This window comes from Mirounga angustirostris, unplaced genomic scaffold, assembly GCF_029215605.1.
Source record: "Mirounga angustirostris isolate CCGP_5_RB_7025 unplaced genomic scaffold, mMirAng1.0.hap1 SCAF_10, whole genome shotgun sequence".
NCBI lineage: Eukaryota > Metazoa > Chordata > Mammalia > Carnivora > Phocidae > Mirounga > Mirounga angustirostris.
In genome coordinates this window covers 129,393,038-129,409,187 of record NW_026991718.1, presented here as the reverse complement: position 1 = coordinate 129,409,187, position 16,150 = coordinate 129,393,038, and the positions used below count along the sequence as shown (strand labels likewise).

The following is a 16,150-nucleotide window of genomic DNA, read 5'->3' as shown; positions in this document are numbered from 1 at the left end:
GACCGGGATCTTCTTGGGATAAGGTGGTCATCTCCCCACGGCCCTTGGTCTCCTGAGTCTACCTGCCTCTCTTTCCTCTTGCCTCTAAGGCACAGGGGTCATAAAAGAGCCTCTCTGTGAGTAGCCCTCAGGTACCCCCCTATTCTGGCAGTTTACCTGTACCTGCTCACAGCTTTGCAGATTGTCCCTTTATTTAACTCTCTTTAAAATTCTGCCTATTTTTGTGGATGCCAAGCCCAGACAGCTCCAGGACCAATCAGAGACTCAAACCTAGGTCCTAATAACTCAGAATCAAAAATGCTTTTCACCAAACCACAGAGATGCCCAAATTATCTCCTTAGAAAAGCTCTGAGCCCATAGTATTACAATAGTCTCTTTTCAAAGGGGGGGAGGAAACATTTAAAGATAGACCGTCATTTCCTGTGGTATAACATCTTCATCACTAATATCAAATACCATTTCTTTGAGGACCAGCTAGTACCTTTGAACTCTCTAGAAGAAAACTGCTATGTAAATCCAAGGTATTAAGAGTATATCATTTTTGCCCAGTGATAAAAATCCCCAGTGTCACAAGGCTACGATAGGATAAAACCATTTCAACAGGAGAAATCTTTAGGAAACAGATTCTACTACAAAGAAATACACTTTGTATAAAAAGTATAGGTTTGTTGAATTCAAAAAGGTGTGAGAGGATATGCTAATGCAAGGAGGAACACAAGATTACCTGTAAGCGGAGAATGGAATGTTCCGTTTCATGTGCCACAATCAGTAATGATGCAGGTGGTCAGCTGCAGCTGCTCATGGGCACATCTCAATATTTGGTTCCTACAGACATTAAAAAATAACTCTCCTTAATGCCAATCATATGCCCTTCTTACTGTTTTCATTCACAGTTTCTATTTCTATTCTAAGTCATTCACCAGGCAATTCTGGATTCCAGTTTAATTTTCTATAAGACCAATGATAATAGAATAAGAAGTAAAAGAACAAGCACTCTTAATGAACACTTACTTGTACTGGGCCATTGCGAAGCTATTTCTGTACATTTTCTCAACATACATATCTTATTTAACTTACTATTTACTATGTATTATACTAGTATACTTCTATTACACTCGAGGTACAGATGAGAAAACTGAGACCCAGTGTGTCTACTTATCCTGACCAAAGTCAGCCAGCTCAGATGACAGAACTGGGGCTTGAATCTGCTGCAAAGCCAACCCTCAGTTTTATCCAGGGTTACCCCGTCAAATGCGGACTGAGACTGGACCGGTATGCAGACCTAATGCAGCCAGCCGGGGAGCATTATAAAACATTATAAAACTGGAAAGCAGGTGCCCCACCTACAGAGACCATCACAGTCCAGCTCCAGCTGGTCAATCATTCCCCTAAAGAATCAGGACACAGTATAGCCATGTCTTTGGTTTTTTAAGAGAAGTAAAAATCCTGAATTTTTATATAGGAATCTCTTGATTTTTGAATGCAGGGTATCAGCCAACAGAAATAGTTTAAGTGTTCAAGGCAAGCTCATGGACCACAGGTCTGTGGCCTGTGCCCTTCCCTCAGCTTCTTGGTAGACATAGAGAAGGCTCGTCTCTCCAATCCCTTGACCATCCCAGCTACTTTTAAGGCCCAGAGCGTTACACCAGTCCTGGAGGGTAGTCAAGGTGAGGGTGACCACCTCATCCTCGTTTGCCTGAAATTTTCCTGATTTCAAAGCCACAGGCCCCTTGCCCCAGGAAACCTCAGCCCCAGATGAAATGGGGGCGTTGGTCACCTGGTTAAAGCTGAGAACTGGCTTCTGGAATCTGCAAAACTCCAGAAGGTCAAATAACCTGACCTTAAAATGTGTCCTTTCAGGGGAATCTCACTCTCCGTGGAGGTGTTAATTTGCTAAAGCTTTTGTGTTTCCTCTTCAAAAATTAAGCTACCTCCGAAGCCAGGGTGTAACACTCCCTAGGACAGCCCCCGGCAGCAAGTTTCCCAGAAACTCTAGCAACGGAAGAGAGAAGGGCAGGGCAAGGCGGGTGAGCAGCGTCCCTGAGAAGGCTTCTGGTTGCTATTTGTCAGAGAATCCTAATTCGAATCCAAATGGGAGCGCGCCATTATCAGGGACTCATACAGCTCCAGGTAAACAGCTAATGAGCAGGCTGCCAGCTTCATTTTTATCAAGAGCCCTCCGAGACTCAACCGTGCCATTTCATAAAATATGCAGATGATAGTGCGGGGAGAAGAGCAAAGGCTTTGAAAATGATTCACACAACCTAAAAATGATGTTGAAAAGGGAGGAATTAAATATTCACAAAGTGAGAGAAATTAAGGCATATTAACGGTTCGAATGTGGAAATGAAATGAGTAACATGCACAGAGTTGATGAGAACGGCGTGATTACAGATCCGTCCAAAGTTTCTAATTCTGACACAGCGCGGCGTGGAGGTGCCCGTTTGGCTGGTAAGGGCAAAAAAAAAGGCATGGGACACGCCGCACGATGCCAACAGATCAGAGGCAAAGGGAGGAAGACACAGCAGTGATTAACATGAGGCTCCGTTCTGTGCTGAGGGTGAACTCCACGTTCACAAAATGAATACTAATTAGGAGCACAAAACAGACTTTAAGTTGGCTAGACGCTTGATGCGATTAAGGCCGAAACGAGGAAGGCACAAGAAGGCACAAAAGCCGGAGCGGCTCAATTTGGTGAGGTCACCCTACCCTCTACTTTTAAGAACAGGGGATGGAAAGCCAAACCGTGGCCCATCCAAACTAGAATTAGCAGTAATTATTATATAATATGTAATGATGAGATTTAAATGGGTAACACATTTTCTCTGCTGAGATCATTGAGACATGATTCATACAAATGATGAAATTAATAGATCTTCCTCTTCTCAGACTGCCAGGAGCTTCAACTAGATTTTTCAACAGAGACTGATCCTCATGAAATCATATGAATAGAGAGATTTAAGGAAATTGCAGGAGGAATTGGTTCAGTGTAAAAGAGCACACTAGGGTTTAGAGAAATTCACACATTCACCTCGAGGATGAGTGCATAGCTCTTGGCCCTGCTTTTTGCTTTTTTTTTTTTTCCCTTTAATTTTTAAAAATCTACCTATATTTTTAAAAGGGATTTTAGAGGTAAAGATATGAAGCTAACGTCCTCAAAATAAAGAGATACAACACCAGAAGTCTAAACAAATATTTACAGGGAGGTAGAGTCGCTTTCTTTGCATCTAAAATGCAAAAGAAAACAGTTGATATATGTGAAATACATTTTAAATAATAATATGGAGATGACTCAAGAAATTTAAATTTTAATACCGATGGAAAACAATTTAAGAGACGATAATATTTGCATATGAGGTATTCATGATTTCAGTGCATCTAAAATTTTCAAGAGAAATTTAAGAAAAAGACAAAACGACTGCAAACAAAAAGGAAAGCTCAGAGCCATCTTTGATAAAGTATTTCTCTAGCATTTCTGCTTAAAACACATCATTGTTGTTGGATTTGGATTTTTTTTCTCCCTCCTGCAGAAGTATAAAGCAGTTACTGGGGACAGGAGGACTGCCGGAGATCCACTGTGTTTTCCGAGGGGAGAGTTCCCCAGTCCCATTCGCTGCACAGCATATGAGCAAATTAACAGGCACTTGGGGAGGAAGCCCACAGTACCAGGCTCAGGCATGTAATAATTAACATAGCCTTGCTCCCTCCGTGGCAACTTGGGATGAAAATATTAATCATTCACAGCTGTGATCGCCTCAAAATCTCCTATTTTATGGCTTTGACACATCCACGAATAATACCATTTACTATAATGTGCTGCATATCAGAAAGAATACTTTTACAGTATGGCTGCTTCTCTAAAATTCGTTGTAAATGATGAGACCTGGAGTCCCTTCAGCATCTACAGAAAACAGAACGTGACACAGTACTACTTACAGAGTACGCTTTACTGAGCACCTACTATGTGCCAGAAAGTCCACGTATTCTTTGTCTAAGCCTTACAATGGCGCTACGAGGACAGTACTGTTTTTATGTCCGTTCTGTACATGATGAAATGCGGGATCGGGAAGTTAAGGTCAAACAGCCAAAGACCTAGAGGCAGGCTGTGAACCCCCATCTGCTTTGCTCCAAAGCCCATGCTCTTCCCGCAGCATGGAGTTCAAAGGGAACTTTAAATATTACCGTGACATTGGTTTCCACAGTGCCCTCGCCCCACTGGGTCCCCAGGGGATCGCCTTGGCAATTAATTCATTTACGGAATCTATTCGGAATTTTTTCTACCCTGCTTCATCACTTTGAACACCCTTCTTTTTCACTCTTCCTACCCTTGATTTGAGCACACAGCGCAAGTGCATTCCCTGGCCAGTGCATTCTCCACACTGCAGCTGAGAGTGAGTTTCCCAATGTACATCGAGTTGGGAGTTCCCCTGCCGAAAATCTTTGCACTTTTTCTCCTGTGCCCCTCCAGCCTCGCCTCCTGCTTCCCTCCTTCTAAGTCTTTCACTAACATCCAGCAAAGAGGAGGTCTCTGCATTTCTCAAAGCCGTGGATCTCATTCTGTCTCCAGCCCTCCGGCGTACTAGATGCTTTGCCTGTGACATAGCTTGTCCCACTCTACCACCCCCAAACCCACGCCTCAGCCAGTTCCTCCTCGTTCCATGGATCTTCCTGCCCTTACATTTCACTTTCTCCAGGTTGACACCTTTAACTCTCTATTCTACCTTGAGTTTTCTAGATGCTCTCATAACCCTATCCATGTTCTCCCTGGCAATTGTCACAATTATAAGTAATTTTTTTTTCTGTATGATTGTATCATAACATTTGGCCCCAACAGGAGCTTTTCAACTCCGTGATGGCAGAGACTATGTTCTCAAACTCGAGCACATAGTAGGTGCTCAATAAATACGTGTGGAAGGAAGGAAAGAAGGGAGGAAGGGAAGGAAGAAGGGAGGGAGGGAGGGAGGGAGGGAGGGAGGGAGGGAGGGAGGAAAGACTGGCTTAAACATCTCCATTTTTTAGCCAGAATCCTTTCCACCTGCATTTTCTCTGTTGTCTAACTCCTCACCGAAGCCTTTCCTCGCTGACATTCACACCACTTGACAACAACCAGAAACTATTGCATCATGACCGCTGTTGTTTTGGCAGGAGCAGGGAGGCTGAGTTTGTGTCCTCGGAGAATCATCCAGCTGCAGGAGCCTTGACTCCCCCAGGCCCCCATCACTTCTCCCGCACACCTCTCTTAGGGGCTTGCAATATTATGCTGCAATTGCTTGTTTGTGTGGCTGGCTCCCTCCCCTGTTGGATGGCCAGCTCCCCAGGGCAAGGACTGGGAGATATCGGCCTCCCTTCCTTGTTCAGCATAGGGCCTGAGCATACAAGGTACTCGGTAAATGGCTATTGTAAACAATTCCAGTCATGAATGACTCAGTGAGTAATTGAATAGATAACTAGGGGAATTAGTAAATCAGTGAGTTTATAAAAGAAGTCAATGTGAAAAAAAAAATTATTCACCCAAGTATTTCCTAAAGTGTAGTGCCCACCCCATGGGTGGTACACAAGATAATTTTTCAGAATATGTAAACTAACTTTTAAATTTTAGCTGCTATGGAACAAAGAAAAAGACGTTAGGAAAAAAATTTACCTGCACATTAATTCCTTTATATCATTGATATTATGACTTAGGACAATTTAAGTTAAAAAAAATATTAACAAACAATGAATCATGGAACACTTCATCTAAAACTAATGATGTAATGTATGGGGATTAACATAAGAATAAAAAAAAAAGAACATAAAAAAAAAAAATTAAGCAGGGGCGCCTGGGTGGCTCAGTTGGTTAGGCGACTGCCTTCGGCTCAGGTCATGATCCTGGAGTCCCGGGATCGAGTCCCGCATCGGGCTCCCTGCTCGGCAGGGAGTCTGCTTCTCCCTCTGACCCTCCCCCCTCTCATGTACTCACTCTCTCTCATTCTCTCTCTCTCAAATAAATAAATAAAATCTTTAAAAAAAATATATAAGCAAACACAGTACTATTACAGAAAGTGCTGGATATGGCAAAAGTCATGAAATTGGTATATAGGTGTGAGGCTGGGAAACACGTAGTTTGAAAATGAAGGAGAAAAAACCTGTAAGATTTCATGAGTTCTACTATGTTCCAGGTGGTGTTTTAAGCACTTGACCTGTATTAAACTCATGGAATCTTCATAATAGCTCTGCAAGTAAAAACCATCCCGTTTTACAGAGGAGGGCATGGAAAGGGACGCTCTTCATCCAAGGCTGTACCACCAGTAAGTGTTTGAGCCAGGGTTCAAATCCAGGTAGAGCCCACGGTGTTATATGCAGCACTGTGCAGACTCTGGCAGAGAAGGCAAAAAGGAGCTAATGAGCAAACGCGTGGGACAGTGAGTGAAACACAGAAAGAGAGGAATTGACAGCTGAGCCCAGGGCCTTTCCTGGGCATGACCCGGAAGTAGGAAGGATGCTCTGAGGGGCCTCGCCTTTGTTCTGTTTCTTGCCTCTGCAGCCATCGTGGTGGAGTAGCCTCTCTAGACACCCACTGGGAGGCAAAGTTCTCCCAACTGCATCTACTTGTGGCTCCTGAAAGGGGGAAATGCCCCATTTTTCCCCACTGCCATTTGAAGGGTAGCTCTCTGAGCTCTGATGCCCAAGGAAACAGGTGGATGTGAGGAGGACCCAGCTGTTCTTGGACAGTCCTGCTCACTCTGGCCTCTTGGGAGCACTGACCTGGGAACGGATAGGAACAAAGGGATCTGCACAACAGCCATCATGACCCCGGGGGGCCTAGGATCAGAGGGCACCTGAGGCCATGCTCATTCCAAAAAAAAAAAAAAAAAAATGTGTGTCTTCTCACTTAAGGGTTCTGTTAGGGAGTTCAGCATCCTTCCCCATGCACTAGGACCATATTGTCCATGACCATTCAAGAATCAACCGACTCCCCTCCCCTTTCCAAATCTTTTTCTTACACTTCTCTTGCCCCTGAAATGTTCTCCCTATTGCTTTTTTTTTTTTTAAAGATTTTATTTATTTATTTGACAGAGAAAGACACAGCGAGAGAGGGAACACAAACGGGGAGTGGGAGAGGGAAAAGCAGACTCCCTGCCGAACAGGGAGCCCGATGCGGGACTCGATCCTGGGACTCCAGGATCATGACCTGAGCTGAAGGCAGTCACTTAAACAACTGAGCCACCCAGGCGCCCCTCCCTATTGCTCTTGATGCAAAGCCTAAGTCAGAATTCTGACTAGGTCCCTTATTAGCTGTGGGTCATCAGGTAACCTACCTGCAGTACGGCTCCCTTCCCGAGGTGTTAAATGGAAATAAAAGTAGCCCCACCTCATCAGGTCTCTGTGAGAAGCAAGTGGAATGTTCAAATTTAAGGCAGCAAAGCATGGTAACTGGCATGTGTTAACACTTGACATATGGCAGCTCTGATCCTCCAGATGGTTGATGGCAGTGTCCATACTCAGGAGTGCAAAATTTATCTTTCTATCTCTAAGCTTAATTTCATTGTCAAGACTTTTTTCTCCAGGTGATAGAAACTTAATTGATTCAGGGTCTCACCTCCTCCCTTTCCTTGGGGTTGAGACTTAAATTCCAGAGATTGGGTTTCTGATCACCCACCGGTCATCATTACTTATCTATACGGATATGCAATGATATGTCCTTAGTCAGTCTTGATCATGAGAGTTAAAATTACCTCCTCACCACAAAATGCAAGGCCCCATCAGCAATCCCCTGGCACTTCCAGGCCATATTTGGATGGAAAAAACTTTCTGATCCTCTCCACTTTTCACTACGGTAGGGGAAAGCTCTGCATACCTCGCTAGAACTCTCTGCGTGTCATCCCGTATCAGTCCAGCTTTGAACACACAAAATATTCATACATGGAAGCACTTAACAATTGTTGGCAGAGTGGAGGGGCACCTTCTAGGAATGACTTCTGGATTTGCACTGCAGAACCAACTCACAAACATCAGGAATAGGGAGAACTGGGAAGCCGCCACTGGAACGACTGGTTTCAAACCCACTTCTTGACTCAGGGTTAAGGAGCTGCTTCCATGATGGCCGGCTCCAGAGCCACGCCTGTCATTTGGCCCCAGCAATGACCCAGAGGCTCTGCAGTCTGCCTCTTGATCCCCATACAACCAGCATCTGCATCCTGGGACTGCTTTCAATACTGCCATGCAAACCCCAATCTTCCATGACTATGCTTTCCAGAAGAAACCACAGAAGCAGCAGGAGGGTAACACCTGCCTCATTCCCACCTTCTGTTTCTCAGAAAAATGCAAGGTGGGGCAAGGATGATGAGGAAAGAAGAGAGAAGTTGCAGACAACTGCCAAGGAATTCTCTCCCCATTTCTGCTAATACAACTCGCTAAGACCCTGGAGATGAGCCCATGTGCCCTGTGGTGGGCTAATGCCGGGAGAACCATACAGATGTCACAGCAAATTCTACCCTGGTGTTCAGCAACTGGATGAGGACATGGGGGGACCTGGCACCTTAGGTCTTGTTCCCAGTTTTTGCAGACTCTGGGTTCATGAATTTTGTTATGTAAGCCCTTTCCAGGTCTCTTCACAACCACTCTGCCGGCGTTATTACTGCCCATTTTACAAGTGAGGAAACTGAGACCAACGTGGCTGAAGTATTCAGTGTCACATGGCTATGGGGGGTAGTTTAGGCTTTGTTGATCGTAAAACTTACTCAATTTGGATTCTCATAAAAAAGAAATCCAGATTACCGATACAAAATTAGATAAGAAAATGAATATTTATTTGGGATGAGAAAATAATGGAGCCAAATGACAAATTTTAAAAAGCTAACACTGCAAAAATCTAGAAAAATAACTCCACCTTTTATTAACCGCCTGACAGCTCTAAAATATTTTTCCTACATTTTTTGCATCACACTCTTTGTCTTGTCATGACCGAGATTTTATAAAATATCTTTCTATAGAGAAAATAGAAAAATAATTTAATCCTTCCCCAGCATGGTTGATCAGAACCTTTTCTATTATTGGTGGTTTATAAATGTTTATGTGAGTTTTATAACTCATTAGCGGCAAGGTCGTATACATTTTTAGGATAGTTATCAATTTTGGGGAAGCCTCCATCAAGTTTCTTTCCTAAATGAGCTGTAGGATTTCAGGGAAATTCCAGGTTTTTCCTGCAATGACAAACCTGAAACACTCTTTGAATTAACAACCCCCAGTTATAATTTGTCACCGACGTCCTTATTTTATGTGTATTCTGAGTTTTATGGTATCTCATCTATGCTGGTGTTCTGCGTCCTATTAGCAAGAAATTTAAACAGTGGCATTATGATACTTCTCTTTTTAATTTCCATGAAAAAAGAAAAAATAACGTAGGCTGCATTTATAATTGTGTCTGCCGACTGACTGAGTATACTCCCAAGAGGACAGAACTTCCAACTGGACTGTTGACGAGAATCAGATCCTCTACTGACTAGTGTACATATCTGATGCTCAGAAGAATTTTCCACAGACTAGCTTGCGACTCCTTACATTCATAACCATGTCTCTCTTCTACTGACCATTGGGTGTGCAGACACCTTAGGATATATTCACATCACAGGGCTGCCATTGACCTTGCACCTTCCCACCACAGCATCGGGTTCATGGACACAGTGGGTGTAGGACTGTTTCCTAGAAGTCATTCCAAACCAGGATACTAGCAAGACCTTGATGATATAAATGAAGTGACAGAGGAGCACATAAAGATATCATATCAAACCCCAAAGAAGTCTGTCCTCCAATCAAATTTCCTATAACCAGACCTTAAAATGCCAATGGTCACTGTGATGCCACTCCACTCAAAGGTAAGTATGGTCGAGGGGAAGTTGGAGAGGAAAAAAACAGCCTCGTAACCAACTGCACCTCAAACATTTCACTTGCACAGATGTTATAGATACATATCACCATGACAACATGTTAGATGGACCCCTCCCAGGGCCTGAAATGTGAGCATCTCTGAAGCTTAAGCATGTTTGGCCTCAAGGTATACCCGTGGAGGCAGAGACCCAGATCTGGAGCTTCTTTCCACGATGCCCAAAGACCTCCCTGTTCCAAGGAGCATCTGCATAGTCTGGGGACATCTGCTTGCTGTATATTAGCCACAATTAATAATCAGAAGCAGAGACGTAGCCACTTAACATAGATCAACCACTCTTCTGGGAGGGAGCTGTCATCCTCTGGTTCTCTTTCCCCGAGATAGGGAAATTGATAGGTCACTAGTGTCTGGGAATAGCACTCAGAAGGTATCATATTTATTTTAGCTGCAGCTTCACATCAGTGGCTATCTGCATTATGAAGAACATCATTCTATAAAACACATTTGGTCTTCATTTTTCAAATGCTCCTGAAGGGAACATATGGTAATCTGTTTAACTCTGTATTCCACAGAGTTACTTAAACCCCATCCACCAAACTCTTCTGCTGTTTTTATTACAAAATGCATGTCGTTTTTATACCCTAAATATTCCCCCTTTCTGCTTAGATGGTTAAAACTACCCAGGGCTACAAAACTACCCTGTTTATCATCAAATTCATGAGTCACACCCTACAGTCATTGAATATAACAAAAATATTATCCACAAGGGGGTTAACAAGTACATGTGGGCAGAACCCATATTCTTGTGGGTTTCAGGCATGAACTATTTTGAAGTCATTTGTTTTTTTATCAGAACCCATGCTAACGTAAGCTCTCAACTTGATCTTCTGAATTATGTGTCTCCCGCTAGAAGCTAACTCCTGCAAGTTTTTCTCGATTGTCCATTTTTGAGGCTGTATTTCAGAGCCTGATTATTTTCCCAGATAGGAATATTGCTTCTCCTTTCTTCTATTCCCCCATCAATAGTGTCGTCATTTGAAACCCTAATTTCACTTCTTAAATATCCCTAAGCTCACTGCCCTTCCCCACTCCCAATGAGAGCTTGATGTGGAATGTGACAATGGGAACTCCAGGCCTCCATTCTAATGAGAGTTATTGATGTTCAAGCCATAAAACAGAGCTGGTGCTTGGGTGTTATATGCAAACAATGAATCATGGAACACTACATCAAAAACTAATGATGTAATGTATGGGGATTAACATAACATAATAAAAAAAAAAACAGAGCTGGTACTTAATTGGGAGTTGCTTGTCAATGCAAGGAAGGGAGCACCATTCTTAAAATTTGGTTTGTGGGGGAAGCAGAGTTTCTCCAAAAGATCAATGCAGTTCCTTCTCCTAAAGTAGGAAGAAACGTGAAATATTGACCTGCCTCTTCGTATGCGCATCACCATTTAAAAGAGACAGTCTGTGACCAGGTGATTCTCTGTGGTCAAGCATGTTGAGAAAATGCTTCCTTTTAAACCCTCCTCTTCAAAGAAGGTAGCGGGAGGGGAAGAATGAAGTGGGGGAAATCGGAGGGGTAGACGAACCATGAGAGACGATGGACTCTGAAAAACAAACTGAGGGTTCTAGAGGGGAGGGGGGTGGGAGGATGGGTTAGCCTGGTGGTGGGTATTGAGGAGGGCACATTCTGCATGGAGCACTGGGTGTTATGCACAAACAATGAATCATGGAACACTACATCTAAAACTAATGATGTAATGTATGGGGATTAACATAAGAATAAAAAAATAATAATAAACCCTCCTCTTCAGCTATAATAATGCACATTAGCATATTTAAGGCACCAGAAGTCCATCACTAAAACAAACAAAATTTAACTTTTTTTTTTTGGTTAATTTCCCAATTGCCCTTGATCATGTGACTCTCTTTCCGCTAATATCCAACAAAACTAGTGCTCCACAAAACACTTTGGGTAATGTTGCCATAACTAATTTTTTCTGATTTTAATGGCATATTATGCCTTTAATGAAGAGATTTTATGCAATACAGGAGAATCTCAATAGGTTTCAGATCATTTGATTAAACTCATTTTTTAAGATTGAGAAAAATGATAGAAGATATGCTTGCATAAAATAATGTGGAAATTTTATGTAAGCTTCAGAATTAAGTATCAGAATTCAGAGTTTGGGTTCAGAAGACCTTGAGTTGCCTTTCTGTAACATTCCCAAATCATAATTGAGCAACTATAAATGGGCCAAGCACTGTTATAGGCTCTACGATGCCATGGATAACTTGCTCATAGGGAGTTTGTAGCCCATTAGGAAAATAAATATTCATAAATAGTAACACAATTACCCACACTTGATTTTAATTGATATAAGTTCTATAGAAGAGAAGAAACTAGTGCAGTGATCATTTATAACAGGAGAAAATGATCCAGCTTTGGGGAAGAGGAAGATATCAGGGAGGGCTTCCTGGAGGAGGTAACATTAAGCTGCCTCTGAAAAGATGATTTGGGACAGATCAGGTTGAGGCAGGAAGAAAGAGTATTCCAGCCCCCAAAAGTAGAATATGCAGAAAGAATTTTTCACTTTTAAAGAAAGAGAAAGAAGGTCATGTGGCTGAAACCCAGAGACAAGAGAGAAAGACGAGATGAAGCGGGAGTGGTAGCTAGGAGCCAGATCTTCTAAGGCCTTTCAAGCCAGTAAGTGTATATGTGAATATTTAATTCCAACATCAGTGTGAAGCACTATTGATCAAACCTTTCAGTTTCAAGGTAAGATTAAAGAGAGTTCTTGGTTTGGAAAACAAAATGGATTCTATCCTGATCCATGTGAGCATTATTTAAGCTTACATGCTTAAAAATTCCATCCAAATAAATGATAAGAATTAAGCAGCCCAAGGGCGCCTGGCTGGCTCAGTTGGTAGAGCATGAGACTCCTGATCTCGAGGTCATGAATTCGAGCCCCACGTTAGGTAGAGAGATTATTAGAAAGAAAGAAAGAAAGAGAGAGAGAGAGAGAGGGAGAAAGAGAGAGAGAAAGAGAGAAAGAGGAAAGAAAGAAAGAAAGAGAGAGAGAGAGGGAGAAAGAGAGAGAGAAAGAGAGAAAGAGGAAAGAAAGAAAGAAAGAAAGAAAGAAAGAAAGAAAGAAAGAAAGAAAGAAAGAAAGAAAGAAAGAAAGAAAGAAAGAAAGAATTAAGCAGCCCCAAATAAAAGAGATTCTGAGTTATGCAAGATGAACTGAGTCCATTTAAATCCAAAAATGCATCATGAGATGAGAACGTTCTGCTGCCTGAGCAAAAGCTGGATCTCACGTAAAAGCAACCAAAGCCCCATCACCCAATTTGTGTGGACCGTGGGGTAGCTGTGGCCCCAAATCCACTTTACCTTTTATCCCTCTCCACTGCATCTGAAATAATATGGGCTCTAATCAGAGTGAGTGAATGGGGAGAAAAGGTGGGATTTCCATCTCTTTAGCACAATAATCTTCTCAGAACAAGTCATCTTCATAAATAATTCCATATTATCCCAGTCACACTGTCTGGATATCTGGGACTCATTTAATGAAATGGTTAGCTTTAAATATTTCCGGAAGAAGGCTTTTAAAATTCAGAGCATATGTCTTCAAGACTAGAGGTCAGGGTTTGTGATCAAATATTATGCCCTCGGACTTGAAATACTGTGTATGACCTGTCACTAGAAAAGGGACAGCCGCCCAGAAGTTACTAGCTGGTTCTGGGGAGGCAAATGCCTGCTTGAGATCATTTATGGTGAATAACAATACTAATAAAATTGCCTTAATTCTCCCAACAATTCCACTTGTCTCCTTCACCTCTGCAAAATATTATTTCCATGATACAAGGTGCTCACTGGCCAAACCTCCCCCTTCCCTTATGCCTCCTTGTCCATATCCAGGCAGACTTTACATCTTGCTGGATCTATCCAACAAGGTCTATCTGTGCCCCTCTCCTTCTCAAACCCAACAACCCAGACCAGTTCCCACCACCTCTTTCCAGAGAGGTAATTTAGAGAGAGATATCCCAGAGAGATAGATACTCTGTCAAGTGGATCTGGGGCCAAAGCTACTGCCCTAGGACAATGACCAGACCATGGGCTTCTCCACCAGAAAGACAAGGGCTCAAATCCAGGTTCGAGTCCCAGAGAAGTCACTGTTCTCCACGCCTTGTTTCCTCCATTTACAAAATGGGCATGAAACTGACTCGGGGCTGTACTAGCCACAGCAGTGACGAGCCTGGGCCTGGAGGTGGATCTGCATGAGTTCCATTCATGGCTCTCTCCTGTGATTTTGGAAAAATTGTTGAACCCCTATAAACCTCATTGTTCTCATCTAGAAAATGGGGATAATAATAGTACATTGGTTGTGAGTACAGTGAGACTATGCATGGGAAACACTTGGGACCAAGTGAGCACTCAGTGATTACTGTGGGAACCAAGACTAGATGTGAACCCCCCCCCCCCAGGGCTCGGGAGGGACATTCAGGTCCTGCAAGAGCATCTTCTCCTGATGCCACATGCCTCTCATTAAGTCATGGACAGGCCACATTTGCTGACAGATGCACCTGTCCTGTTGGCTCTGAATCTCCTCCCCCACCTTGCGTTCCCCTTTGCTGCACCTTGAGGCAGCCTGTTTTCACTGCTTTCCTGGCTTGAGAGCTCTTTAAGTCAGGGATGAGGTCTTGTTTCATGTACATGTAATTGGCAATGACGATTTCGTGGCAACAAATATAGGATGCATTTGTGGTGCTGCCTGGTAAAGCCACATTCTCACTAGATCCAACCCGCACTTGAAGGAGCCCTGGCTGCCCTGGCAGGTGGGGAGCTGTCCCCACTGCTGCAAACCCAGCACCACACAGCAGAACAGTGTCAGCACCCCATCCCCCATAGCTTGAAGCCCAACGTGCCCAGTTTCCCCTGGGCACGCACGGACTCAGGGTCATAACTTCCCAAAGTCAGTCCAAGGGGACGGGGAAATTCACATATAGAAATGTTGCTAGTTTTGCTAGATTCTTTTCTCTGATGTACTAGAATAATGCAGCCAAACAAATCAACCTTTTTAGTATAGTCAGGTTTTTGCTTTTTGCTTTATTCTTAACATTTTTTAATTTTTTATATTCTTGGTGGGTGAGGAATATGGTGGAAGCAGCCCGTTACTGTGTTGAAGAGCAAGAATTACACTCCCGGGGGCGGGGGGGGGCGGATTGCAGACTCTACGAGTATCCTCACTCAGGTTACTCATCTCCTAATTGTTTTCTCATCTATAAAATGGGTGATAATATTAATTCTTCATAAAACTGTTAAGACACATAAATGGTTAGAATATTGCCTGGGACATAATATTTATCAATTAGTGTTAGCTACTAGTATTGCTCATTACTTCAGTGATAGAGTAACCAAGCCTCAAACTAGACCTCCCACCCCCTAGAATTAGTTTAAATCTCACCATTAAGTATATTCTTTTAAGTTTTCTTCATTGGCTCTGTGTGTGTGTGTGTGTGTGTGTTCACATCCGTCACCTGCTACATGCCAGGTGCTGTTCCACAAGGTAGGAATAGAGATGTAAAGACAGATCAGATCCTTGTTTTTCTGCAAGGAAAGAAAAAAACACATAACAAATATATAAACAAGATGATCTGATTTATATGCACCATGAAGCTCCTAATGCAGGACGCAGTGATGGGAAACCAATAGAGGGACAATTTTTGATCACGGTTAAGGAGGGTTCTTTGAGAAGGTGACATTTACACAGAGATCGCAATATTACAAAGGAATTCTCACGCCAAAAGCCAGGGGAATAGAATGCAAGACAGAAGGAAAAAAATATGAATAATCAAGTATTTATCAAAATAATGTCTGTCTCACTGACGCAGACCAGAGATGGGGACAGCGGCGTGTGTCTGTAAATAAAGGTTTATTGGGACGCAGACATACCCATGTGTTTGTGTGTCATCTAGGCAGCCTTCATGCTCCAGCTGCATGGTTGAGTCGTTGTGACAGAAAGCATATGGCCCTTTCCAGTCAAGTTTACCATTCCCTGATCTAGATCGTAAGACCCATGAGGGTAAGGAGCACCTTCTGTCTACACCACCACTTCCTTCAACCCGAGCTGTGTCTGACTAGCAGATCCCAGGACACAGCTTGAAGGGAAATAAATGCAGGACATTCTGTACCCGAATTTTTTTTTTTTTTTAGAACTCTATTTTAAATGCAATCTCTTGAAATGATAGCCTCAGAGCACATAGTTTTCCTTCAGAACATCA

At 42.9% G+C, this 16,150-nt stretch overlaps 1 non-coding gene across 1 annotated transcript; it reads left to right on the top strand.

Annotated features, from left to right (window-relative positions):
* The first annotated feature begins 12,777 nt into the window (after positions 1–12,777).
* Positions 12,778–12,850, top strand: TRNAR-CCU (transfer RNA arginine (anticodon CCU)). The gene has a single exon. It is a non-coding gene; the product is annotated as a tRNA-Arg (tRNA).
* The last annotated feature ends 3,300 nt before the right edge of the window (positions 12,851–16,150 follow it).